A 26,352-nucleotide genomic window follows, 5' to 3' on the forward strand; every position below is an offset into this window, starting at 1 on the left:
AGCTAATTTCAATAAAATTTTTAAGAAAAGGATTTGATTTCTTGTAATTGTAAATCAAGAAAAACAAAGGAAGCTGCCTCACCTAATTCAATGAAGTAAAACTGCATTTTATACTTTTTGTTTTGTTAGTAAGTGGTGTGGAAGTTAGGCTATGTGGTACCTTTGCAGAAAATGTAGAAGAAATCACTCAAGTATAATACAAATGGGTATTGCGGTGATGGTCTAATTTCACAAATGATTACAGGTTTTTCATATCCACGAATATGTCAGGGCCACAGTAACAATGAAAAAGTTTAAAAAGGAAATTAGACATCCATAACATACTAAGCAGGGTGCACTGACATTTTTTCCATATCCAAAGTACTATAATGACTCCCTCTTCCTTCTCAGTTTCTCTCTCTCTACATGATTTTCTTGTTTCATCCAATATCTTAATTGATCTCTGTATCAAGTGAATAGTAGTTTTACTATATTTTGTGAAACTTACAAACACTGGCCTGAATCTGTTGTTCAAGCTCTGTGTGTCATCAACATTAACAGATACATAGATAATGAACAACATACTACATAAAAATAATGTCACAACATAAAAAAGAGATCTGCCCACTTATCCTGGTTGCTTATAATTGAATATGAAACTTAATTACAGGCTACACAGTGAAACCTAAATGGATTAGTTACTCTGCCCTTCAAACAGTAAAGAAACGTGATGAGAAACAGAGATTGATTTCTAAAGTCAGATTATTATTTTCAATAAATCCTATTGCTATTCTGGACCAAATGGATACTAAATAAAACCATAAAAGTACCATAAAAACATGCATAATATATTAATATATAAGTCTAGTGTTGAGATGGATTGATTGTCCAGATTGAATATCCATCCATTATCCAACCCACTATATCCTAACTACAGGATCACGGGGGTCTGCTGGAGCCAATCCCAGGGCACAAGGCAGGAAACAAACTCCAGGCAGGGCATAGACACACCAGGGACATTTTAGGATCGCCAATGCACCTAACCTGCATGTCTTTGGACTGTGGGAGGAAAGGGAGGTACCCGGAGGAAACCCACGCAGACACGGGGAGAACATGCATACTCCATGCAGGGAGGACCCGGGTAGCGAACCTGGGTCTCATAACTGCGAGGCAGCAGAGCTACCCTCTGCACCACCATGACGCCCCAGATTGAATAAATATATTTATATTAGATTGATTTAAGAATATTATTTTAACTGTTTCCACATCCCAAGCATTTTTATTAAAGCTAATAGTCTAAACCCACACTAAATGCCACAGTTCACAGGCCCCATTATGTTAGTGGCATATGAGCGGAAGTGGCAATTATGTGTCTAAATATGACCTATTTTTATAGCCTTTGTTTTTGCAAACTCATCCTGCTTGCACATGTTTTACAACAAAATGTGAAGTCCAGATAGTACAAAGTAATTAGTTTCATGAAATAATATTTTGTCATAATGTACAGTAAAAATGACTGTAAGATAGGCTTGTGGTTGAATATTTCAAAATTGGTGGGTCTGGGTGTCAAAATGATGGGAAAGCCATAATTCCTGGGCCACAAAACTAATCAATTCTTATACAGCTGTCATTAGTATACATTATTAAAGTCATGGCACCATAAATTATCAAACAGTTTACTGGGCTCATAATTGGAATAAATTACAGAAACAAACAATGGATGTTTACAACAGAGTCTCAAAAAAGAAAACAGGAAGCACCCAAAATGGTTAGCTTTAAACATCTTCAGTACAGTCTTTTAGTCACAAAAGTAAAATTAAAAGATACATGTTGCACATTCAGTAGGTCAATACCACAGACACTGTCACTAGCAGACATGAATGTAAGGGAGACAACTCATATGCATTAAGCAAATAATTCACTAAAGCAACAAAAACAGAAACAGTCACACATTTAGTATAATAAACAGTATTATAGGTATAGCATAGTACAAAAAGCCAAACAACTCAGACTAGATGGACTGACATCCCATCTGGGAATGGGGATGATGTCTTACCCGGCCATAATGGATGGAGTACAGGAATGGAGATGCAGTCTGTTCAGGATGGTCCTCGGTTTATATTCCAGTCGGGATGATGAAGTAATAGATGAACAATTTGCCCCCTAGCATGAGAGGTGCTCCCTTGGCTGGAGTCCAGTTTGGACAGCCACAGTGTTGCCTTTGAGTTGGACAACTCTGTTGGGATCTATTCAAATTGGACATCCCTGTTTCGGGGAGTTTCTGTATGAATCAGAAGAACACTCGGCAGGCAATACAGTGGCAGCGGAACTACTCCAGGGTGTAAGATAAAAGACAGCATTCTTATTACATTAGGGGGTCAGAGTTGGGAGGAAGGTGGATAACACTTACAGAGGAGACATAAAGGGAGACATAGCTGCATTATTGGTTATTTGTCTGATGCTGGACTGATCTGATAACTGTGGCAAGGTGCTGTTATAAAATAATACTTTTATTTATCTTGAAATCATGTGCAAGTAAGTTGTGTCTGGCGTTTGGGGCTCTAGGGCAGTGGTCACAATAGTATGTACTGTTTGAAGGTATTTAGTGTTGTTGGGAATAAATTGTAATAAACATTAAATTATATTTTCACATGTGTTTCTTATAATTAATCCAAAGGAAGTTTTAGCAACTTATTTTAAGGTTAAGGTTTCTTTATTTGCCATTTGTGCATAAAACCGAGCGTCAAAGCACATTGGAATTCTTGTGCAGAGCTTTTTCAGAGTCATCATAGTAAACATTTTTAAAAAAAGTAAACAATAAAACAATATAAATACATAATATGAATGATACCAACACTATACAAAATGGTGGTAATATCTACACAAAAAAAATACAATTATATCGCAGATATTGCACAATATTTCACATTTATCACTCATTTACATGACATAACAAGTGAAGTGAGGTAATGTGGGGTTATTTCACATGTTCAGTAATTTTGTTTTGCCATCAGGGAAAAAAACTATTGAAAAACCTTGTTCTGTAAGTGATGATGCTGTCCGCTCTGCTGTTTCTCAGATTGTACATACAGTTTTTGTGTCTGAGCAGAGAGTGAGCTAGATGGAATGAATCCCTGATAATTCCATCTGGTCTTTTCTGACAGCGATATGCGTACATAGAGTCCATAGAAGGACGTTTTGTCCCTATGATCCTCTCTGCAGTCTTTATGACTCTTTGCAAAGCCTTCCTCTCTGCCTGTGTGGTGTTCCCATACCAGACAGTGATGCTTGTGGTAAGAATACTCTTTATCAGTCCTCTAAAAGGCCTGAGTGAGAGGGCGATGGTTCAGGCCGGCTTCCCTGCGCAGCCTAATGAAATAAAGCCTTTGCTGGGCCTTTTTCACTGTGGCTGTGGTATTAAGAGTCCAGCTTAGCTCTGATGTAACCTGCAGTCCCAGGAATCTGTGGCTGTCGGCCCTCTCCACCTCAGTCCTTTTGATGATAAGAATCTGTAGAGGGAGAGGATTCTTTCTAAAGTCCATTATTATTTTTTTGGTCTTGTCTGTGTTGAGGTTGAGGTCATTCTCCTCTCCATACACAAGAATGTTGTTTACCAGGGTCCTGTACCCTGACTCTCCCCTCCCTTGATGAGCCCCAGGATGATGGTGTCATCAGAATATTTAATGACAATGGTATTATCCTGGGTGGAGACACAGTCATAAGTGTACAGGGTGAAGAGTTTGGGGCTTCCTGATTTTCTGTTTTATGTCCCCATTAAGCCAGGGTTTTTGGTTGGGGAACATACACATAGTCCTGGGAGGGGAACATATGTACATGCAACAACTAATGTAGTCACTCACAGTCTCTGTGTATTCATGGATATCGTTAGTGGCCTCTTTGAAAATGCTCCAGTCTGTGGCCTCTAAGCAGCCCTACAGACTAGCTTTTGCATCATCAGTCCAGGTATTAATGGTCCTGACTATGACTGGCTTTGTCTTGAGCCTTTTGTTGTAAACTGGACTGAGCCGGATCGCCAGGTGATCAGACTTTCTAAAATGAGGTTTTGGTTCAGCTGAAAAGGTGTTTCTGATGCTGCTATAGCAGTGTTTCGGTGTTTTATTTCCCCTAGTGGGGAAGGTCACAAACTGATGCAGTTTAGGCATGTTTTTCTGGAGATTGCAATGGTTTTTACTCAGTCATTTGGTGGCTAAAAATGAACTGACAAGCTTCTTTAAAACACAACACTACCTTCTATACTAATAGGTCTATACTGCTGTTCACTTATGTCATATATCCCCAAAAAGACAAAATTCTTCTTTTTGCAGCGCTATCCATTTAGCCACTGAATGAATCACTAGGTAAAAATCCTTTTGTGTTGTCTCTATTTTTTTTTTTTTTAATTTAAAGTCAATCCTTGTTTTCACTTCCAATGTCTTGCTTCACCTCTCTATCAGTAATTTCAGAAATGAGTAACAGTGCTGCTTTATTTCGCAAAGTCATATTCCTACAACTGCAGTGGGCTGGCGTCCTGCCTGGGGTTTGGTTCCTGCCTTGCGCCCTGTGTTGGCTGGGATTGGCTCCAGTAGATCCCACTGACCCTGTAGTTAGGATATAGCGGGTTGGATAATGGATGGATATTCCTACAATACTTACAGAAAGACTACACAACCTTATAAAAGTATAGTATATGTAAATAAGAGTAAAGTGTATAATACCACTAAGACTTTGTTGAGATCAGATCATTCCAACTGCATCTTCAAAGGATTCATTTGGACCTACTATTAAAAACTTATCAAAGACTGTCCATATCCCAAGCTCAATATAATACTGATATATATAGGACAACAGAAAAAAGAAACTCACTACTTAAAATGACCCATATTAAGTGTTGTTGGAGGTAAAGAGACAAAAATTTTGCAGAGTGTAAATAGATTTGTAAATGATTGCTAATACTGGCCTGAAGCTGTTATTCAAGCTCTGTGTGTCATAACTGCCACACAGATAATGAACAACACATTATATGAAAATAAAGGCACAACAAATAAAATAGATCTGGCCACTTATCCAAATGATTTTAAGATAAATAAAATATAAATTTTATAACAGCACCTTACTACAGTATCAAATCAGTCCAGCATCAAATAACAAATAAATCACCTTTTATCCTTCATCTCCTCCCTAGGTTTCACCAGTCAGGTCACACTCTACGTTTTCAGCAGAATATCATTTGAGAAAATATTTCTCTAACAAAATTACAGCATACGATTCTTACAACACACTTCCTATTAATGTAATTTTTTTACTATATGACTCTTTGCACTGTTAAAATATTTTAGTCATATCATATACATTTGCTAGGAATGTTTCCAAGTTAACTGTCACTAGTGTAGACACATCTTGTTTCTTTGTTAGTTGTACGCTTAAGTTTTATTTTTCTTACTTTTTAATAGTCTCTCAATCTTGTATTATTAATAGTGACTGAGGGTGAAAGGTCACTTATTTCTCACATTGTGAACCACTGCCTGAAAACCTTTTCTATTCATTTGAGCAAAGGTTTATGGTAAATCACTGTAGTTTCAGTACTGATTTTAATTCAAACAATTCAAATGAAGTTTTCAACAAATCTTTTTACTCAGTTCTTGTTTTGAGTAACACAAGGTTACAGTGAAATCTTTTGCTTTTTGAATAACAGGAAATCATGTTTCATGATTTACGTGAAAAGTCATTAGTTCAACAAAAGAATGAGATGTTCTCTTATACCTTTAAGTGAATAACAAATATGGCAAAGCAGGTTAATTGAGCAGATGAATTAATGGAGACTATTTCTGGTTGAAAATATCCACTTTACTATATGATCTTTTCAGACCTTACAGATGGTTATCTCAGTCTCACTTGAAAACACTGAATAGCCCTGAAAAAAGAAACATTTCCTGTGCTATATTTAAGCTTTTCGGATCCTGATTTCACAAAGTACACAACACAAGGTGAACCAAGACCACGTACTGTGCTGCACGGCATCAGTGCCATTTGATACTTTTCACAGTAATGTACAATTCTTTGTTTTTTTTTTGGCTATGCTGTTGAAAAAGTGTTACTATTACTATTTTATGTAAGGTTTACCCACTTACAATACACATATTTAAAAAAAAATAGTTCATTTGAACATAATGAGGGAAATGCTACAGCCCCTTGTGTTCATCATCATTTCATACCCATCATTCTGGGTGTAACTTTGACATAGGCCATGGCAGAAAGACCTTTGTAAATAGATAGAATAGATAGACAGATGCTCACTAAATACACAGAGATAGATAGATAGATAGATAGATAGATAGATAGATAGATAGATAGATAGATAGATAGATAGATAGATAGATAGATAGATAGATAGATAGATAGATAGATAGATAGATAGATAGATGTTATAGGAACGCAGCCTCCTTAAGAAGAAGAGTCTGCTCTTCCCTTCCTCATTACAGTTCTTCTGTATTCCAAGACCTGTCATAGACGTGAATCCCTGAATATTGATCAGACACAGAGGCCTTTTAGTGCGGCGAAAATCAATAGCCAGTCCCTTGCTTTTCCTGATGTTAAGCTGCAGACAATTCTTTCGCACCAAGAAACAAAGTTCTCCACCTGACTATATACTCTGTCTCTTGCCCCTTATCAATACACCCTATAAGCGCAGATTTGATTGAAAATTTCCACAAGTGACACAATCTTGTAGTTGTAAGTTACCATGCAAACTTTCAAAGAAAAACAACCTCAGAAATTAACACTTTCTGTTGTGGTTGTAACCATATATATTAGAAGGTGGTATTGTGCTTCTCTGTACAAATACACATATAAAATATCTGAATTATATTTATCACTGCACACTTGTGTTCAAAACAGGTAAGGACAAAATACCATAGTGGCCATGAAATGGTGATAAAAGACCATTATTTCACTTCTGTGACATTCCTAGTAACTATAGCACTTATCTATACTCTACCCACTAGAATTATAATATTTACTTGATTTTATAAGATCTAATTTATTACTGTACCTCTATGCCATCTCAAATAAAGCAGTATAAGTTATATGTAATGATTTCTATTACAAGGTTTTGTAATTTCATCTATTTTGTCTCTTTTTGTCTTATTCCATGATTTAACATGCCATGCTGGTAACTGTCATGGCAATATATTGTAGTACGTTTAAAACATAATAATGATATAGTTAGATATTAGTTTGTCTCATGTAAATAATGTTTCTAACATATTCAATCAAATTGACCTTTATAGAGATACGCAAGTTTCTTTAAGTTAAAATATACTGTAAGTACGATTTAAATGGACAGCAAGCGTACTCTGGTTTAATGAAAAGGCAATGCTCAAAGCTATTTCTGTGAAAGCATATGTAGGTGTACCAAACTCAAGAACTGAAAATGCTGAGTAATTTCAAAAAGATCTAAATTACTCTGACAACACAAGGATAACAGTTACTAGTTAGAGGGGTAATGTTACTGGACTGTGCTTTGAGCCGACCACTTTAACAATTCTGAAAATCATTAAACGAAGGAGAGCATTTCAGCTTATTACATGCAAGAAATATATGGTGTGAATCTCATAACCTAATATGATGTAAGTAAACTTTTCTCTTTAAAATTGGCTCAAAATAATTCATATTATAAAATTTCAGTGAAATGAATATCTATAATTGCTGTTGAAATTATACTCAAAATTTATAAAAACATCAAACAATGTATTTAAAATCTTTATAAAAATGGAGTTATAGACTTGCACTAAGCTTAAGTGTTAACATTTTTACAGTAAGGAATGGGGTTCAGAAAGTTGATGGATTAACAGATGAATGAATAGAGATATAAATACAGCAACTCTTAAAATCAGATATTTTTTGACCAGATTTATTCTATGTAAATCTAGGCCTATGCAACTTTTAAGACAGAATTGTATGTGTCAGGAAAATTTCCGTATAGTGTCAACATCACACATCACTGTTAATGTCTTGATAAGTGTACATTTATCTTGCAACATCCTTCCTGCATTAGAGAGAAGTAATTTGGCAACATTACTCATTAAAAATCAGTTTTAGAATTTGTTTTGAATATACATCATCACATCCATTTTCTGAAAATATGAATATTTAACTTTTTTCTAAAAACTACTCATAAAAAGTTATTTTAACTACTTAGCATTAAAACAATATGTATATATTATATTTGGCATAGAACACGTGGTACATAAGACTGCTGCCTGCAGTAAAAACTTTACTTTTATCTATTTAAAGGTTTGACAATTAAGTAAAACTGACAGAGGCTTCAAGAGAACATGTATAGAAATATCAAAGATGTGAAACCTGCAAATACTGACTTTATGAGTAAAGGTACTTTCAATAATAGAAAGATAAAAGTAAGTTCACTGAGGCATAAATTACACTCATAGAGGATCAAAAAAGACGTGCAATCTTAATAGTTTGGCAAGTTTGGTAAGTCATCCGCTAAAAATAAAAACATATTTTTTTGTACATGGTAAAAAATAAACTGATGACTTCCTCAGCTTACATTAACAGTATTACACAAATTCAGCTATTTGTTTACTCTGATATTTTCCACTTTGTGTGTTTAATTTAAATTTATTTTTCATTACAGTCCTCCCAAAAGGTTCTTTAAAGCAAAATACTTATAATACCTAATCAATGTAAAATAACATTATTACCAAATGTCTTTTCTTGCCCCATTGTCTCCCTCTGATGTTTTCATATTAATTCTTGTCTTTTTGCACATGTTAAACATTTTATACATATAAAGTGTTAAAACTTAAAAATAAGTAACAAGATAATAATAGATAGCCAATTTCCATTATTGTGTTTTACGTGCTGTTAATAAAAAGGACTGTACACCCACCTACCTAAACAGTGTAAAAACACCTTGTTTCCGATTTCACAGCTAATACATTCTTCACTTATTAAATATACCAAAGTATTAAATTGTTGATTGGTAAGGCAGAAAACCAAGTTAGTACCAATCATTTGTTTATACTATCATTTTTATACTATTAGTCATTTGGTATGCACCTATGGTGCTTAAAGATTTTTACATTGCATTGCATTTTACATTGTAACTTCATACTGAGACTGCTAATTACATGGTATTCTTGGAAGAATTTACGAATGGAGCTTTTTATGTAGCTGTGTAAGTTTTTGAAATACCATGTGTGATATAATTGCCCTGTTCTTCTTACAGTTGCAGTTGGAGCAAATAGATGTATGGTAAATGGATTTAAATCTTTTGCAAAATTGTACAACATACAGTTTTGATATACGCATCTGTTTACACTTATTGATTTGCTTGAATTAGTTACTTAATTACTATGCTACTGAAATGTGAAGTAGTAAAAACTTCAAATATTTCTTTTGTCATATTTATTATTTTCACTTAATATTAAGAATAATTCTTATCTAACTAAACAAAATACTTCTTAATTATGCATCAATTTTTTTACTAAAAACATTATTTTACCTACATTCCCCTGACTGAAGTGGCTTGAATTTAACATAAAAAATGTTACAGTAAGTTTATAAAATGCATTATAATTTTTCTGATATTTTTGTATTACTATTAAAATGTAATATTCCTTCACTTATATTTCCTGTCTTTTTGAAATATTGTTGGTGAACAGTGTACCTGTTCAGTATGTTACATAAATTTGGCTTTGGATGCGACCCATGTGCATAACTTTCATCATGTGCATTCATGTTTGGTCTGGAAGCAATAACTGATGAAGTTAACGTTTTGTTCCTTTATTTTAGTTTACTCGCTTGTTAAAATTACTAACCCTTAACTACTTCTTTAAGTCTTAATCAACCACATTCACGGCTTTTCTTGCTTGTTTTTTTTAACAAATTTTCAACTAACAATGAAAAGCAAATGCCAAAGGAGCCAGCACCTCAGCATCTAACCTGGCTCTATTTGCACCTGTTAGTCACTAAGCATCTCTTTTGATAAAATATTTAGAAAGAAATGGAAAAGAAAAAAGTAAGAAATTGATAAATGTCTAATTTGTTCATAGCCAAAAATCATTGGAATAATATCCATGGAAGATAAAAGTCAACATTATGATAATAAGCTTACTATACATGTTAGAATGAAAAGACTAACATGATTAAGTTAAACAAGTCTGTTAATGGCAGTGAACAACTTCTTATTAGGCAACTGGGCAGGAGTAAAAACTTGCAGCCACTGTGGCCTTCCACGACTGAAACTGAGCAAACTTGGTTTAAGTTATTATATTCCAGCCCAGAAGCTTCTGTTCATATAAACAATATACATTTTACTCTAAAACGCAGAATCAGACAGGACTATCCAATGTCACTGAAGCTTTATACAGTTTCTATTTAACTCATGGCCACTTGCCTCTGCATACAACTAGAGTTTAAGAAGATTATAAAGGATAGAACTGATCATCTTTAAACTGAGGATAAGGTGCTCTACATTTTGTACTAAAACTCACCACTGGCACATATAGTGAATATCTGGATACATTTTGTAAAAGAATTAACTTTTTAATGTTTCTAGTGAATGGTCTGGCATATCCCATTAAGCTTAAGCACTTTCTTTGATTGTCTCAAAAAAGTTTAAATATCTCCCTGTGTGGAGTTTGAATGTTCTCCTCGTGTCTGTGTGGGTTTCCTCCTACGGTCCCAAGACATGTAGGTTAGGTGCATTGGCGATTCTCAATTGTGCTTTGTGGGTGTGTGTGCACTCTGCCCAGTGTTTGTTCCTTTCTTGTGCCCTGTGTTGGCTGGAATTGGCTCCAACAGACCTCCATGAGCCTGTGTTGGGATATAGCGGGTTGGAAAATGACTGACTGACTGACTATTTATTATAATCTGATGGAAAGCAACAAACAAGATGTTACTGATAGTCATCTCTCCGTCTCTTATTAGCTTGGACAATTGGTATTGTTAAAACGAATATACTTTCTAAGTTTTTACTGTATATCTTTTTTAGAGTATCCATATATATAGCATCAAAGCCTTCTTCTAAAAAATAAGATATAATTGTTATCCTAATTATATGAAATGCAAAAAGGCCTAAATTAGAGATGGTAAACCAATTTTATTACTGGCTTGTGAATATATTTATTCCAATCCCTGATAGCACTATTCAGTGTAACAGCAGAAAGGACAACATTAAGTCAAAAATAATCAATTGTGATATATAAAACTATAATGCTTGCTCATTCTGTTGTCTTGTTTCAATAAAAAAATAGCCCACCATGCATAACTAAATAGAAAAATAACATTATTTCACTGAAAATTAGAAAGAAAAGGAAAAAAGGAATTAAAAGAAAAAATGGAAATGGCTGAAATGTTTCTTTAGAATAACAGTTAAAACAGTGAATTATAAACAAATAATAAAAAATGGTAGCCCTGCATATTTGTTTTACAAAACATGAATTAATAAATTAGCATTTTAATGTTTCTTGAATGTTGTATTTCAGGATTTCCATACTGTTAAAAAGATTCAAAGTAATATAAATATAAAAACTTAAAATACCATCAATTACCAGCTCAGATTAATAGATTGATTAACAAATTACAAACAAAAGAGAATTTTAAAAGTATTTAGAGTCCTGATTATTATTATATTCATATATAATATTTATTTAAAAAAGGCAGGAAAATTTTCAATGTTAGTCCTGTTAAAATGTAGTTGAATAGAACATCATGGAAGTTATTAAACTGGGGTGTATACTGTGAATGTGTGATTCATACATACACAACATAGGCAAAATAGTAGAACATAATAATAATAATAATAATAATAATAAATTATAGTATATTCTATAAAAATATTCCACATGTATGAGTGCATATATCAAAGACAGACATATCTGGTGTCACAATAAGCGTGAGTTTATGCCTGAATTTGCCCCGTGATAGGTTGGCAAGATAGCAGATAATGATGTTTCAGAAGGAGGGCTGATGGATGATATACATAATGAATTAATGTATTGATCGTAGGATTGCATTAAATATAAATAAAATAAAAATATGTTAACTTAATAATTATTTACCATCACTTAATACAGCAACATTTCGATCCATTACACAGAATAAAATAATGCTAGAGTAGCAGAATATATAAAATAAAGTGCTTTAAACAGAAACAGTTAGAAACAAACAGAAGGGCTAACAAAGGGTTAAAATGAACCGTACAAAACAAAAACACCATTTACAGCTTACCTTAACTGGTGTACAGTACCCTAACTATCTTATGTGGGTATTCTGTCTGTTTTCTCTATACAGTACACATATTTTCTCCTTCTGTCACTCTTGCCTTCCTGGCCACCTTCATTTTGGTAGGAGATGTCACCTTCTAATCTAAGTTCAACAAGCCCTGGCAAGAAGCAGCAAACAGTATCAGTGGTTTACCATCTAGTCACTTCATAGTGTTCTCTACATAAGAAGACTACATTTTTTTAAATACTGTGGTTAAGAAAAAAATGTCTAAAGTAAGCAGTAGACATTTGAATCAGAGGTGAGAATTCAGAGTGAAAATGGACATGTTTGTTATCCTCTATTCAATCTGCATAAGCAGTTAAAAATTAATAAATGTTAGTTTATTTAGTAAAAGCTGTTTAATATTAATAAAGAGACATTATGCTCAGACCACTAGTAAGACCAAATCTTCAGTATTACATGCAGTTCTGGTCTCCACGTTAGAAAGTTTGCAGAAAAGAGCATCCATTCGTGGACTAAAGAATATGTTAAACCTCATTCATCTTGAGCAAAGAAGGCTACATGGGGACCTAATTCAGATCTTCAAATTTCTCAAAGACAATGATAAAGCTAACCCAAAAGAATTCTTAAATAGTTAATCACATCCTCAAGGCCACTGGAGAAAATGAAGGAGAGGTACATTCAAGAAGGATTCATAGTTGATCATCTTTATGTAGCCTGTCATGGGAATGTGAAACAAACTACCAAATCATATAATAAATATGAAAGTATCTAGATGAAACATTGAAACAACACAGCTCTTAGCCACATAAAAAAGTTTGATGTAGTGGATGGTCTTCTTGTCAAGCTTATAATGTTTTTATTTTATTATTGTAAACATGATGTGGCCATTGACTCATAAAAATCTAGACAAATGGAAGATGCCGGGGTAGGAACTACCATTTTCTGATGATTTATCTGGATAATTGTAATTGGGTGTCAATTTAGGATTTCTGTTCACTCTCTGGACTCTCTGAGCCGCCCTGCAATTCCCTTAAAGGAGCCAATCTGCCTGTCTGGTTCTAAACAAAGCTGAGCTCCACCATTTATTTTTAGGCATTTTCCAGAGAAATGTAGTCAAGCATTTTTCTGGGTTCCAACAAACCTCCATTATTCTGCAATACTCTCGACCCTAATAACTGAGGCTAACATATAACAATAAATCAAATTGGTGATTGAACTTTAATGTAAAATATTATTTGTTCACAAGCGACAATATTTTTCATTCACTTATTTTATAATTCAGTTAAATGGAAAGAGGAAACAAAAACCTATCACTGTAGCAACAAACAAGGCAGGAACAAGTCTCCATAGACTCCAATACAAAATCTCTATTTCATTTAAGAAAAGTGTAAATAAACATATGATAATCACATTTCATATTAGCAGGTGCTGTATACATAAAATTAGAAATTGATGCACATAAAAGGAAAAAAGTTCTAAAAAAACATTGTAGCTTTTATTATTTAAGATATTTAAACTAAGTAGATAACACTGAAACGGATGAAAGGTCAGAATACAACACATACATAAGAAAACCATCAGCTGTTAGTCACTGTCTTCAGAAAAACACTAAAACTGAATTGTAAACTGTTAAGGTCAAGCTGCTATTCAAAAGCAGTAATTACTATACCAAACAAAATTTGTATCCACTCCTCTTTTTCCACTTTCACTCCTAAGTTTGTCTATTTAACAATAATCAGTGAAGTTAAGCTAGTGTAGTGGTTAACACTGCATCCTCACAGAGTCAGGGTTAAGTTCAATTAAAGTTGAAACAATCAACCCACTTGCAGTCCATGTGAAGTTCACTGTTCCTGCTTTGGTGTCCACTGGGTACTGAGCCTTCCTTTATTTGTTTATGTTAAATAAATTAGTAAATCTAAATTGGCCTGATATAACTATAAATGGTTGTGTGCATGGGTTACCCAGCAATGGACAGGTTTACCATCAACATATGGTAACTGTCTTGTGCCCAATGCAGTTGTGATAGACTTCACATTGCTCTGCAATGAAATAAGCAAGATGAAAAAAATGAGTGGTTGAAAAAACAATATAATTAAAAGGGTCTCCTTAAAAAAATCATAATCAATTGGTTTCCTTCTTTTTTGATTATTACAAGCATGCAGGAATGCCTCAAACAAAATAGAATAACAGTGTCATTAATCAGCAGACTAGAAAAGAGTACCCTTTTCAATATTCATGCCTCCCTTATTGCACTTATCCGAAGCTAAAAAAACAAACCGGATAATCATATATTATCATAATTTAGGCAGTGTATTGGTTAGTAATGCAGCCTCACAGCTCCTGAAAAAGGGTTCAAATCCGGTATGGATGCTTTCATGTTCTTCAGGTAGCTGTGTGGGCTTTTCTCCAAAGATGTGCACCTTAGGTTGTTTGGTAACACCAAACGGGTGTAGTATGAGTGAAGGAGAGTATGCTTTGGTATGGACTTGTGTCACACCAAGAGCTGGTTAATGTCTTGTGTCCAGTGTTGCTGGGACTAATTCTAGGTTTCTGCTGTCCTGAATTGATCTAAGAAGATTAGAAAATGAATAACAGGTTATAACAATTTAACTTAAGTGTGAGCCTAATGTCATAAAAATTAAAAAGCTTAGTTTTGCTGATTCACAACTCCAAATTTGTTTAGCACTGTGTAATTTCACAGTGTAAATGTGTTATGAATTTTGTTTTGTTGATTGATTTGACTAGTTTGTATTCTTTAATATTGCATTAGTCAAATGTTTACAGAAAAACATCAAACCCACTCTTATCTGTTCTATAGAGTCCAATGAAATATGTGGTCTTGTTTTAAAAATTTTACTCAGTTTATTATTAAAATAATTCATCTTTCTACAGGAGAAACTTTTTGACCCTTTCACATTCAGATGGGTATTTTACTCTAATTGTGTTGAAATTTGGTATACTTGTTACTCAATGAAGTTTGTAGGGAAAGTTCAATTTTTTTGATGAGACATAACAAATAGAGCGCACTTTACACATTTTTAAAATTTCAAATATCCAATTGCAAAACATTTGCAAATTTGTCCCTCTTGAAATGGACAAATATTCAGTGTGACTACAATTATGGATTAGTTTGCCTTGAGAGAGGTTAACTTAACTTGTACAATTTGTATATTTTCCTTTTTAACATGTTCAAAAGCCTTGCCTGATGGCAAAACAGATAAGCATATCCTCCAAACAAGTTAGGTAAACATCAGGGCAGGAGGGGTGCACACCGCAAGCCATTGGTTTACCAACTCACTTCTTCTACAGCTTGAGATAGATTAATTAGAAAAAAAATATTATAAATGAATCTAAGTGGAAAAGAATTATGTAAGCAGACAGTTAGATTTCACTAATAACAACCTCAGAACTGCATTATCTGTCCATTATAACGATTAAATATTTCTGTGACAGTACTGTATAATGATTCAACAAAGCCCCTGTCTGTATTATAGTCCAAAGCAGCCAACAATTTAAATTGAGAATTCAAAAGTGATTTATATTCTCCACCAGGGTTCCTCTTTCATAAATATTCTGTTTAAGAAGTCTGAACTAAAATTAATCATTCACCCTCCAAAACAAGAGCTAACAACAGGACATCAGTAGATTTTTCTCTTACTTGAGTTGTAATAAGCTGTGTATGAACGCAATTGCGCCACCAGAATCATGCCTGGGCTCTGTTTTTAAATATATGATATTGTAAAGTACTACTAAAATGCATGTATTTAATGTAGTCTACAAGTGCATGTAATTACATTCTATTACTTCCTAAATTATGCACTGTTACAAAAATATACAAAGTTCATAACTATTTAAAGAAGTAACAAAAAAAAATTAAATGTTTCATCTTCCAAATTAGCGAACTGACTCCCCAAATTCAACATTCTCTAATGGTTAATGTAATTGAGACTGGGTCAGAAATTACCCTAAACAGAATATTTGTAGAAAAGCAGTTTTACAAAAATATGAGATTTGACAATTTCATATTTCGCATTTATGTAAACTTTGGGTGACTGTAGGTAAAACCATCCCATTTCTGGATGTAAAGATGATATTCAGGGTGTATTTACTGTTGCTGAATTTCAAGACAAGTCAAATTTACCCTAAACTGTATTTAAGAATAATAACAGTATACTGCTGCTGGATTATGCGAATTTCCCCTTGGGATTAATAAAGTATCTATCTATCTATCTATCTATCGATCTATCTAATAAGATATTCCAGTATTACAGCCACAGTATTTTAATTGTCTTAATGTCAGCTTCCCATAATTCAACTAACTAAGCATACATCTCTAATTTGAAAGAAAAAAAAAGAAATGATTTGCATAAGATCACTGCACACAAAAAACTACACAGACTTTATTTGAAAAGGTCAATCACAGAACCAAATCAGTGTTATGTGAAACCTGAAAATGACTGTCAACACTGTCATAGTATACCACATTATAAAAACCTGACCTCTGCAAAGAAATATTAACTATTTATCCTCTAGATGAAAACACTAAGATTTGAGAAATAGCTTTCAAATAGACCTTTGTACATTTTAAATAAATATTGGAGTGGTTTGAAGTAATAAATAAAAACTTCAAGATGAATGTGTTTTATTAAGGATTTTGTGTACTTCAGAGTTAATCAAGATATCTTGTTTTCTTAAACATTGCTAGGAATTGCCTATTCCTGTCTGAAACAACAAAATCTAAAGGAAAAAAAAAACATAACATGACTAAAGTAGCTAATCTTATTTACCTTTCATTATAACATATTTTTATTATAATTGCAGAAGCCCTTAGATAGTCCTCACAAACTTAAAAATGTCCACATGCGTTGATATTTTTGTATAATTTCTGGGACTTTTTTAAATACTGCATATTATATTAAACAAAATTACATGCATATTAATCTTAGCTGGACTAACTGGAAGTAAATAAAAATTTTAAAGAAAATATGTTGTTTGAAGGTGTGGCATGGAAGCAGTGGTTAGCTCATTGATTCAGCATCAGATCCCGCATAGGTGTGATGTCTGCAGGTTTTTCCTGTTGTTTTTTCTCCAGGTATTCCAGTTTTATTCCCATATGCCTAAAGACAATGATGGTGGTTACTTGTCCAGAGCTGTTTCAACCCTGCACCCAATGCAGCTGGGATATAATACAGCCCCCTCCCATGACCCTAAGATGGATTTAGTAGGTTTGATGATGTTATATTGCTTTAGATGTCAGTGACTGTGTTGAGTTTGTATATAGCAAATGTAGATAAATTATGTATATTAAACTGTACAACACATTTAAACTACTAGATAAAATATGAGGGGTGTTCAATTATAAACAAGAATTTTCAAGCTCTTTTCTTATAAAAAGTGCAAGGTAGACCTGACTCATTGGACAAACACACGCATATACGAACTTGTCGTTAGTAATGCCAGCTGCTCTTTCTCCCCTTCCTGTCAGTTGTAATCAACATGTCGGAGCAGGAGGTACACAATAGTGTTGTGCCGCAAATAATTATTAAATCTTTGACAAATGAAGGGGTCACTCCATCTCAGATTTATTCAAGGCTTAAAAAACAGTTTGGGGATGAATGTCTCTCTCTCTCTCAGTCCAGAAAATATGATTGGTGCAAGTCATTCAGAGAGGGACTATCATCTCTTCAGTCCAGTTAAGGAATTTTTAAGAGGGAAGAAATTCAAGCTGAACGAGGAGGTTATTGACGCTGTGAAGAATGGGTCAACATGGAGTCAAAAGATCTGTACTCTTCGTGGATTAAGAAGCTTCCTGGGCGCTGGAACAAGGGTATTACAGTGGCAGGAGACTATATAGAAAAATAGTGTGTAAGTCCTTTCATTGTATTCAAACAATAAAGCATAGCTCATAAATATATTTGAGCGCCCCTCGTATATTATTTTATATGTTAAACTGTAGCATTCTGAATACTTTAAAATAACAAGCACATCAAGCTGAAAAACTACAATTCTATGGCATCCACTCACGTATAGAATAATTAAGCTACAAAACAGGCTGTTGTAAACAAAGCCAAGCCCCACTTACTTTTTCTGGCATTTTGCGGAGGCATATAATCAAGCATTTTTCTATGTTCCAACAGATTTAAGCTATTCTAAAATATTCTCTACCCCATAGGCACTAGCAATACATACAGAACATTTTCAAATTGGTGATTGAACTTTAAAGTAAAATATACTAACTACAACATTTTAATTAATCTCTTTTCTTATTCAGTTAAAGGAACAGTTGAAGCTAAAGTCCATCACTGGAACAACAAACAAGGCAGGAACAAGCCTTTGATTAGACACGAACACAACATTTCTGTTTTATTTAATACAAATATAAATCAATCAATCAAGCAAGCAATCAATCAATCAATCAATCTACATTAGTCACATAATCACAGAAAAGAAAGGATGAAGAATACAACAAAATGTTATTTGCTAGGTATATATTCAAGCTAGGATAAGGATTTGGAACAGAATAAAATTACACATAATTACGTCTTTTTCTCAATAACACCAAATAATATAGAGTAAGACATCTCTTATGCATGCATTCATTATTTATTTTTGCACCCTGGGCCCAGTGCTGCTGAAATATAGTTTTATCCCGAATTAAGCATTTAGGCCATGCTCATGCTACTGTAAACTGTAGCTTGCTAGCAATATTCAATATAGTCACTTCTTTTTTCTTTCCCTTTGAGATCTTTTGTAAGTGAGCACAGCCTTGAAACTATGCATTTCTGACTGAAAAAAGTTCCCTTTAATTAACTTTATTTATTGTAAAAATCAATTTATGTATTTGTTTTTTTTTCTGTCCATATCCTAAACGGATTACATCAGTGAACGGTGAATTATTTGTGTCAACATTAGTATGTTTTTACAATTTTAATTGGCAAAACAGGATTTTATTAAAAATACACAGCAAAATTACTGCTATACTTTTAAGTCTTTTGCTTGATTAGACTACTTTTGTATAAAATAGAAAAATAATGCCAGTATTGAGCAGCTAGTTAATGGAGTAACACATAAATACTTAAAAAAATTTAAGTAAAGCCATATTAAAAAATTGTATGTAAAGTCATATTGCCCTTGTTTGAATCCAATGTATTTTTGTTACAAAAGGCAAAATTTGTCCTAACAGGAGTTTAATTAAAGAATGGTACAGCTGTTAAAATCGATTTTAGTAATTTCACACTCTAAACATTTTTAGTATGTTTTACTTAGTATAGTTATGAAAGAGCATTTTAAATGCTATATTGATTTATTGTACTTCTGTGTTCATTTACATTAACAGTGTGATTTCACCTCAGTGCATCTATCTTTCATGTATCACACATTTTATTTTATAAATAAAGCTGATTATTCAGAAAATTAATAATTAAATGTGTACTACTTCTGTTTATAGATAGCACAGCATATCCATGGTGATGTGTTCAGCACTACTGTCAGACACAACTATCTGCCCATGCTGTACACTGTCTGTGCACAGCTTGCATGTTCTCTCAGTGTCTATGTAGGATTTCCTCTGGGTACTGTGGCTTTCCTCTCACACCCTCAGGAATGTACAAATACGTTTACAGGTAACTCTAAATTGGCCCCGTGTGAGTTTGTGCATGTGTGGTTCTAGCAGTGGACAGGCATCCAGTTCAGGGTTTGTTTCTGCCTTCAGAACCTTGAAAAGGAATAAGCAGGTTTGATCATTTTATAATACTACTACTATATTTATACTTGTTAATTCTTCAACGTATATGGAAAATAGGGCCTCTATCAGAAATATAAGGAAGGGTATATTGAAAATTAAAATACACAACACAAATTAAAAATACCTTATTAGTTTCCACATACTCTACACATCTTGCAAAAGTAGTTTGTCGACTTGCGCCATGCTCACAATTTCCTTCTGTAACTCTTGAATACTCCTACACTGAGTTCAAAAAGTGTGGGGGTGCTGCAAATGACATCACTGGTTGATTTTCTACACCAACCAAGGTGACTTATGCTTTTAGTGTTTAAGAGGACAGTAGCTAAATTAAAGTGTACCTTAATAAATTGGCTAGAGCAAATATTGAGAGAAAATGTATGATACTTTGAACTGCTGTTTGGTGATTTGTATCTACAAACTTGATCGCATTAATCATATTTCTTTCCTAATTTTCCATTGGTTGCTCTCCTTTGGAACCTCTTAATCTGTGGTGGCATGAAAGTGTGCATAATTATGTGTATGATTTATCTGGTGTGCCGATCAGAGCTGGTTTCTGCCTTAAACCTGATGCTGCTAGAACAGCCTCCATGTGATACTGTAATGGAAATATTTTAGGTTAAATCTCTAAAAACATATGTTTAAATGAGAAAATTTACAGGTATGCAGGGATTTAACTAAGAAAACATAAAATATGAATGTGCTGTTAATATATCATAAACATATACATTTTGCTTTTTTTGGGGTATTCATTGAGAAGTCAAGCAAAATGACACCTTTTATTTGGCTAACTAAAAGATTACCATATGCAAACTTTCAAGACAACTCAGGCCCCTTCTTCAGGCAAGTTGCCTTGAAAGCTTGCGTATTGTAATTTTCCTAGTTAGCCAATAAAAGGTGTCATTTTGCTTGACTTCTCACTTCATTCATAATGGCTAACACGGTACAACACCCTAGTACTACTGACAAACAAGACACTGAAATGTACCAATAGTACATGGGGTATTCATTCTAATCTAAAAATCATGATAAAACTACAACTATATTACTACTAACTAATCCATCCATTTTCTAACCTGCTGAATCCGAACACAGGGTCACGGGGGTCTGCTGGAGCCAATCCCAGCCAACACAGGGCACAAGGCAGGAACAAATCCTGGGCAGGGTGCCAACCCACCACAGGACACACAAAAACACACATCAAGCACACACTAGGGCCAATTTAGAATCGCCAATCCACCTAACCTGCATGTCTTTGGATTGTGGGAGGAAACCGGAGCGCCCGGAGGAAACCCACGCAGACACGGGAGAACATGCAAACTCCACGCAGGGAGGACCCGGAAGCGAACCCGGGTCTCCTAACTGTGAGGCAGCAGCGCCACCGTGCCGCCCCTACTACTAACTAATTACAAACGTAAAAAGGAAGCATAGCAATTTTTATTGAGTATGAGCCTGATGTGACAAAAGTTGCTTATTTATTTATTGATATTGATATATACTATTCCTGCTTTAATCATACTCAAGAATTGTTACCAAAAAATATTTTTCAAATATCAAATCTCCTAATAAGACCACCCACAATTTCATCTAAGTTTTAAAAACAAATCCAACCCTGAAAATGTAAATCCTAATTTGCATCCTAACTAATTTGCAAAAACTACACTGAAGTAATCATACGCTCAAACCACTGACATGTGAAATCTGGAAATGGCTGTTACTAACAATATAGGATGCAACTTTAAAAAATCTGCCTGTTTCAAGCAATTATTAACCACAAAAGATCTTAAGGAAAACAAACTTATTTTCAGAACAAGTTAAACATGTTAGGTACTGCATGCTTGTTTTTACTTCGGCATATTTGGTAATTCTTGATAAAAAAAAACAGATGCAAATACTATAGCCAAAAACGAAATGTGCCTTCATTCACAATGAGTAATCAGTTCTATTAATCAGTCTATTAATAAATTGTTTCTTTATGAGACAAAGTGCTTATTTCTCAAACTTTGCTTGCAAATGTTGTTTTTAGTAAAAATAAAAAGAAACAAAAAAGTATTCCTGCTTAAAACATTGAAAACTAAAGGTAATAAAAATACGAATTTATGTACTGGCTCAATGATAAATAGTATGATTAACTTAGTCTCTGCCCTCCTTTTTACATTTTATATCACATTAAAGTACATTAACACCATTAGAAGCCTTACACATCGAAAAGACTTCATAAACTTAAGAACATGTCAACATACTGTATAGTATGAAAAGGATTTTTCCATCCAGGATGTTCTAGGCTTGATGCAGTTTGTTTGTTTGTTTTTTTAAGAAAAACAGAAACAGTTTATTGTGGTCATTTACTATATGTTACTAATTTTTGCATATCTGACAAAGGGCTGTGTGTTGGTTTTTACACGTTTAGGATTACAGAGAATTCTATGTCAGTCTTACATTGTGGGAAATAACCTTTAACTGATGAGTGGTAAACCTTCAGAAGATTGACTTGGGTATGAAAGGATTTTACGTAGCAATCAAAGATATATACAGAAGATACAGCTGTTGCCACTTGCTGAGCACAGCATGTGATTCCTTGCTTGACCGATGATCTGAATGCAACTGAAATATTTTTAAGATATGTGATGGCATATGTGGAGTGTTCTATGTTCACAATTATTAGGATTGTATTGTTAAACTAAAAAATATAATATATAACATTCAGCAGGATGGGTTTTGAACCAGTAATAGGTTACATTCTCTTACTTTTCACTTTTGTATGCCCTCTAGGTAATGCATTTTATTCTTTCATGCTCTTGCATGCTTACATCATTGTTAATTTAACTAAAGAAGTAGTAGCACTGTAGTAAGTAACACAAAACCTCACATGAAAATTTATTTACAGTATATTAAACACTATTTATGTATTGTTTCATTTGCTTCTTAGAAATATATATTTAATAAATATCTTTAAACTAACTACAAATATTTGAAGTCACTTGTACAGTAAATTTTTAATAGCTCCCTGCAATAGTGCAATCTACACAAACTAACACAGGGACTTTTTATAAACCTTTAATATAGTTTGGCATAAGTATTCTCACTACATAACATACTGTGTATATAGATACACACTATAAATGTGTCTTTATTCATTATAGAAAGAGCTATTGAATAAAAGTTATAATTAGATGCTATGCAAAAAAACAAACAAAAAAAAAAAAAAAACATGGGAAACAGAGTGAGAAAAATAATTCAGTGTAATAATATGGCATTAGTAGGAATCAAATATTTTTAAGGCCTCGCAGAGCCTCATATCGCAATCATATCCCTTTTGCTTTGATTTTGTACAATTCCTCCTTAAATATAATTCTGCATTCTGATTTTGCATGGCAACTTCTAAAATTGTATTTTTTGAGGTCATGTTCTTCCACTTGCATTTCTTTTGGTAGAGAAATTTAGATTTTGACTGGTCTATGATATAGTGGAAAATGACCCTTGTTACATTTCATATTCATATACTGTATATTTCAGTCATATTCCATAAGTAAATACGCAAGTTCCAAACATAAGGTTAAGTCTTCAAAGACGAAAAAGGTGACACAAATGTACTAACATTACTGTATAGACTTAAAAAAATGATGTACAGTATCTACCTGGTGAGCTATGCATGGAAATGTTTTCATAACAGCAATGCACAAATGTTATGTTAAACATTATGCAAAGAGGAGCTTAGCAAAGATGAAATGAAAATGGAGAGAACTGCAGCCCGGATGTCACCCTTTGCACAGACAGAACAAGTTCTTCTACATTAATTTCCTTTCCAAGTTTGTTCTCCTAATCCTGTAGTTTTGCAATTTGCAGTTTTATACAACAAAGTTCAATATTGACAATAGGGAAAAGTTAAATAGTAATTACAATATAAGACAGAATATGGCCATAATAAACTCAAAACATTGATCAAAGGATGAAGGGTAATTAGTAATATTAAAAAAATATAAATATCCTGTAAACACCAGAGAATATGATGAAGGTAGTGTATGGTAGTTGCCAACAGTAGACGGGTAATTTACAAATTGTACACTACAGACTGGTTTAATCTTTGGATTACTTTGGGCACCTGCAAAAAACGTTTTTTAGAATTAAAAATGTTAATGTCAAAATTCTTGTAATGGTATTGTTAATGTAAATATATGTCAGAAGAAAAATAGAAAACAGTACAATACTGATAAGGTTCTATAAATTAATAAAAAGCAGTAGTAGACAAGAAACGGAGGTGGTCAACACACTGTAAACTGCTTACAAAAGCCTCCACGTCAGTTAATATGCGTATGACGCCACAATCAGGTTCTGATTTTATCATTTTAAAATTCTCAGTCCTTGGAAAAGTAACTTTGAGTACATAAACAGTGGACTGAATTTCTTAGTGGTGGAAAGAGTACTTAAAGATACATCAAGTAAAAGTATTATTACTAAAAGAATCTAATTACACAACTTACACACAAGAAAAAGTAAAAAATAATGCCAAGAAACAAGTTGCCCAAGTGAAATGTACATTTTTAAACCTTTCTTTAAATGTTTATATTTTTTACATTTACACATGTAAAATAATCTCCTGAGTTGTCTATGGAGTGCACTGGAAAAGTACGAGCAGACATTAGTAACACAACTTCTTTAGTTTTTATTGCCACCGGGCACTTTCACACAACAAAACAATCTATAGTATATATCTATATATGATAATTAATATTAGTCAGTCAGTCAGTCATTGTCCAACCCGCTATATCTTAACACAGGGTCACGGGGGTCTGCTGAAGCCAATCCCAACCAACACAGGGCGCAGGGCAGGAACAAATCCCAGGCAGGGTGCCAGCATAATATAATTTGGATTCTAAAGTAGATAGTTGTTTTTGAAATTACAGTGCAATTAGACTAAAGGTTGAAGGAGCTCTTTAGAATGTTGTTAGCTCAACAGTGAATTAAGAAGTCAATAGTAAACTTACCAACAGGAAGACACAGCTCACTGCTGTTGCCTTGGCATCAGTAATTTTTGTATATGTATATGTTTACTTTGCCTGGCGGTATGGGATGTACAGCAGAAGTATGTATATTTTGCACTGATATGAGTGATTTTTACTGTATTTTTTGTTTTGGGTGGATGCCTCCTGTTGGAACCACAAGATACCTGGCCTTGAATTTTAATAGCAGTTTATTTTAAATTTAACAACAGATTCTAATTTTCAAATATCTCAATGTATTAAAAGGACACAAACTACAAGTTAAAAAAGCATATTGACCCATAAATTTTACTGACCAATGAAGTCAGCCATTATCAGTCATAAAGTACAATATCAGGTGGTTACACAATGAGCAGTGGTAAACTCAGTTAATTTGAATGTTCAACACACTTGAATCTAATCTGTGAAAAAAACAGTCTACTTACAAACATCACCGCGTCAGTTAATATGTGCTCACTAATTTGCAACACCAAGTGCCACTCTACAAAGTACAGTAAAACATTTGCAGTGCTGCAATGACCTCAACACTTTTGCACGTACATAATTATTCATTTATTCTTGCTCACAATACTCAAGTGTTCTGATTATGAAACTGCTCACACAGACACCTCGCTCTGAAAGACACACTTCGCTTTTAAGTTGACTACATGGAACTGGAGTAAAATAAGCTTATCTCTAACAATATACAAATCTGAAGCATAAAAGCTCCTAATTCTGTTTACAACATTCAAATCTGACCGGTATGGAGATTCTGTTATACTTCACTTCAGATTTGACTTATTTTATCTCTGAAAGGGTAAAAAAGATTTCTCCAAGGATACTGAATTTGGAGCAGACAACAAACGGATGCTACCTAGTGAGGCCCGAGGCTGCCAGACTTAACTGTTTCATCAGATGCTATCTGCTGGCACTACACAGCATGTGCCATCACATCGGGTGAAAGAGCGGCTTGTGGTAAGTTCAATTTCTCTCCTGCATACTTAATGTTAACACAGTTACATTTGTACTTTTACAGAAATTCTATTAAAAAGATAGAAAAATGACACACAAAAATAACACAGTAAATGTTAAACTCTGTTAATAACTGGATTTGAATATTTAGTTAACCATCAGTGTAGAAATGACAATCTATTCATTTCATGAACTATATAAATCAAATATTTGATAAAGTGTTATTGTTTATTTCATGATCCTGATTGCATCTGTATATTTTGTTTCATATCCATTAATGATTTGCGTCATTTCATACCACAAATCCTATGCAAAAATTCTAGTAAATTTCATATTAAAATTTTGCCTTTTTGATATGTGTCACCTTACTATTAATCATTGTATAATGTGCTGGTTCTCATTGAATATGATCATCTATTTAGTGTTCAG

At 33.6% G+C, this 26,352-nt stretch overlaps 1 protein-coding gene across 6 annotated transcripts in view; it reads right to left on the reverse strand.

Moving 5' to 3' along the window:
* Nucleotides 1-26,352, reverse strand: part of p2ry8 (P2Y receptor family member 8) — a 48,807-nt gene that overhangs the window by 19,092 nt on the left and 3,363 nt on the right. The window contains exon 1 of one of the 6 annotated variants that reach the window (XM_039744764.1): nucleotides 12,232-12,363. The exons of 4 other annotated variants lie outside the window; for them this stretch is intronic. The gene's annotated coding sequence lies outside the window, so the exon portion shown is untranslated. Of the gene's footprint in view, nucleotides 1-2,035; nucleotides 2,745-12,231; nucleotides 12,364-26,352 lie in introns of those variants that run through there. One more of the 6 variants, XM_039744763.1, reaches the window with a different exon arrangement.

This window comes from Polypterus senegalus, chromosome 2 (genome assembly GCF_016835505.1).
Source record: "Polypterus senegalus isolate Bchr_013 chromosome 2, ASM1683550v1, whole genome shotgun sequence".
Taxonomy (NCBI): domain Eukaryota; kingdom Metazoa; phylum Chordata; class Cladistia; order Polypteriformes; family Polypteridae; genus Polypterus; species Polypterus senegalus.